This window comes from Neoarius graeffei, chromosome 1 (assembly GCF_027579695.1).
Source record: "Neoarius graeffei isolate fNeoGra1 chromosome 1, fNeoGra1.pri, whole genome shotgun sequence".
NCBI classification, from domain to species: Eukaryota; Metazoa; Chordata; class Actinopteri; order Siluriformes; family Ariidae; genus Neoarius; species Neoarius graeffei.
Window position 1 is genome coordinate 26549964 of NC_083569.1, and position 3892 is coordinate 26553855.

The 3892-nt window shown below is 43.6% G+C and overlaps 1 non-coding gene across 1 annotated transcript; it reads left to right on the plus strand.

The window, feature by feature from the left end:
• The first annotated feature begins 1447 nt into the window (after window positions 1–1447).
• Window positions 1448–1520, plus strand: trnav-aac (transfer RNA valine (anticodon AAC)). Its single transcript has one exon. It is a non-coding gene; the product is annotated as a tRNA-Val (tRNA).
• The last annotated feature ends 2372 nt before the right edge of the window (window positions 1521–3892 follow it).

Sequence of the window (3892 nt, forward strand, 5' to 3'; positions counted from 1 at the left end):
GAAGAAGGGAACTCCGGCTCCGGGTACCTCTGATTTGAAAATGCATATGGATGAGTATTCTGCAGCCCTTATAGATAAGTTGCATAAAATTTGTACCAAGGTCAATAATACAATATTATCTCCACCACACACCCCTTTCACGTGGGAGACAGGTGCTGGTGTGACTTTTTTAAAGTAATGATTTGGACAATTGGGAAAACAATATAATGGGCCTGCAGACATAGTTGCCATTACTTTTACTGCTGTTTTAACTGATCTTTTTCCACAGTGGATCCATGCCACTCGATTGAAGAAGGCACCATAACAAAGTTGTGTTACAATAACAAGTTTGCTGCTATTAACGCTTTTTGTGTCCCTATCTAATCTCCCTCTGGCCAGTTTTCTCTCTCTCTCTCTCTCTATTTCTAAGCTCTACACAGATTCGACTGAGAATCCTCAAGACGTTGTAAACAAAGAGGAGAAGAGATCTTGCGCCCCATTTGGAACCAATCATCCTCACTACAACCATGACAGTCCTCATCACGGGTTTCGTGACTTCATTGTTGCTCGGGGCAGGGCTACCCACCCGAGCCTTCGTGACTTCATCATTGCTCGGGGCAGGGTTACCCGCCCGAGCCTTCTGGACCACTTCATTGCTCGGGGCAGGGTTACCCGCTCGAGCTGGACTTCGAGACAACATCTTCTGGACTAACTTCGCTAACTGGACTGCACAAGCGCACACCACACGAATGTGTTATGTCTTTCATCTGATGCCGTTTCTACTATTATTACACATCTCTATGCTCTGAAACTCTGTATTCTTACAGGACTCTGTTCTCACTATAGGTCTATATGCCTTCTAATTTCATTTTTCCCTCACTGTTTTAGAACAAATTACTCTGAAGGAAGTAGCGTGTATCTGGGAATTAAGAGGTTTTGAGTTTCTCTAAGCTCCGGTGAGGTGGGACGAGGGCTGATTGGGCATGCCTGCCCTCTGAGCACCAATATATGTCAAGAAGGGCAAAGATTAACTCAAGATTAATTCTCGATGTAATCACATATATGATCATGAGGATGCTAGGATTTGATAATAGTGATACTATTATCAAAGGGGGGGATTGTTAGGTTTATATAAGTATTAATTCTTGGCCAAGAATTCAGCAAAATTATTCTGTGTCAAAATTATATAAGTTGAAACGACCTTAGGTCCGGCTGGACATTGTTTGGGAACATTTTGTTTATGAAATGTGTATTTTTGATCAGAGATGTGTCTGAACGACGCCAAGGTCTGTTTTGGTGTTAGATCGACCCACACACACTCTGAAATGGTAGAATTAAAGTTCATGTTTATGTTAATTCATTCAGTTGAAACTTAGGTCATAGCTTCATAAAAGCTATGAAATATACTAAAAGCTTGAAATATACTATGGTAGTGATTTGGCAACAGCTGATCAGTTTAAGAGCTGAGGTTTCTGTAGTGTAGCGGTTATCATGTTCGTCTAACACACGGAAGGTCCCTGGTTCGAAACCGGTCTGAAACAGCGCTGGGTTGGTTTATTTATTTATTTTTTGAACTCGCCAGTGAGTGGCTGCTGAGCAGTGATCTCTGCTCTGTCCATGCCAACTCCGGAAGCACGTATTTGCTTTTGACCAGCCAAGGTATGGACACATTTGCTGAACAAATCTTAAACAGTGACTCTACAGTTCTCTGTTTGTGGACAAATATACACCTGTCGCTTGTTGCCAACGAAAGGAAAACACGCAGGAGCCCGTGTTCTTCACCGCTTCATGGGTCGAACGTACGCAGGGGCAAACTGATGTCATTCAAACCTGCAAACAAGTACTTACGTTGCTAGTGGGAAGACCAGTCCTCAGTCCCCTCCTTGGCCCCTCCAAACATGGCATTTGATTTCTTCCCATGATGTTGTTGCAGCGCTTTTCGATGCTGAACTTTGTCACACTCGACCACCAGCTCATCTCTACGATGCCAAGGCCGTGCCCCTATTCTCGTGACAATTGTTTAAGTGTGACCCGCGTTCTTCTTGAGGCCCAGGCAAGAGCTAACACATGCATGGTTTCCGTATTGCATTGGTTACCACGTTCACTTAACACGAGAGCGGTCCGCGATTCGAAACCGGGCGGAAACGGTGCTGGTTTTCTTGAACTTGGCAGCGAACAAATGTCGAGCTGCCATCTCTGCTCTGTCCGCGCCTTTTGGAACAATCCCAAACTGAGACGCTGAAAAAGCTTCGCCTGTTTTCTGCTGTGCAGTGGTTTCCCCTTGCACCTAACAAGCGAATAGACACTCCTGAGAAACCTGGCAGAGCCATGCTTTGCCTTTTGAGCTCTGCTTTCGTTAACGTCCAGTTCTCGCCTTGCTAAGATCAGGTACTCTCAAAACAGCCAGAAAGACAGACCCTTAACGTGACCGGATTGCTTTCTGTGGATTAGTGGTTGTCATGTTCTCCTACGTGCAGACGACCATCGGGACAAAACCTCGTTTGAACGGTTTTCCTGCCTCTCTGGTTTTCCGTCAAGGTCCATGACGGCTGCTTTAAAACCAAAATCGGGCATTATCTACATGTCTGTTGACTGTGGAAGCATGGACATTGCAATTCGTCACGGTGAGGTGGTGTTCTCAAATACCACTTGGTTGCTCGTTTACGGAGTGAGGTCAGGTCAACAGGGCTGCACACGGCATCAGAACGCTGCAAATTGGCATTGACTCTGGAATGCTTCATCCTGTCTCAACGAGTATTTGCCGGCCAACATTCAGACACGTTTGCTTATTAACTCTCAAACCGTGACTGTGCAGTTCTCCAGGCAGGGGCCCAATCTTCGAGCTCTCGGCGCATGCAGGAAACATCGCCAAAATAAACGCCAACGGAGTGAAGGGGATTTGGTGAAATTCTACCGTGGGCTTTTTGTGTGGAAGTGTATTAATGTTGTGTTTGAGTTGAAAGTTTGCAGGTTGTCGCGCCGGACGGGATTCGATACCGCGACACTTCTACATGGGGGTCTGGTGATCTTCTCTGTCGTTCTGAAAAAAATAAAAAAACAGCGCAGCGCGTCATTTGTCGACTCCTCCTCCACGAAGAACAGCGCAGCACATCTCATCTCCCAACAGACTCCTGCATGGGGAGGGATTGTCGATCTTCTCCGTCTCAATTTTCGGCGTGGAAAAAATAAAAAGAAAAAAAGAAAACCGCGCAGCGCGCCATTCATTGATGCCTCCACCATAAAAAGAGCAGCGCGGGATTCTTCGATGCCTCCTCCACCGATGCATTCATTCGTTTATTTGAAATGTTTATCTATGGCTAACTGTACTCTAACTTATGGCAATGCAATGCTATGACAAATGGTGGTAATAAAAGAAAATGTCTTTACCTTATATTAGCAGTGACAAGAACTGTGTATATTAATAGTAATGCTTTCCCATGTTCATGTTAATTGTTTGATGGTAATAATAAAGTGGCACAGACACAATATGCTGGTTTTTTTTAGCTGCTCCAACTGTTGACTTAGGATGATACACAGGATACAGTAACTTTATAGTAGACCTAATAGGGAGAGGTGTTTCTCCTTATATTAGTAGAATTACTACTAAAAGTTTGCCAATAATAATTATCTTCATATAGTCAGTCCATTTAATGTTCAGGTTGTTTGATGGTGAAGTTAAGTGCAAAAAGACAGTAACACAATATGTGGTGTATTTTGTATGATAAAGGTTTTTTTTATGATGATACACAGGCCGAGACAAATACATCTGAGTGCAATCAATCACTTTTAATGTATCTGAAATTGGACAGTAAAAAACAAGAGATGAAACATCAAGTTTAAAAACCAAGCATGTATTTAATCACTCACACAAACCAATGTACAATTTACAGGGAGAAATGTGCATGAGTAAAGG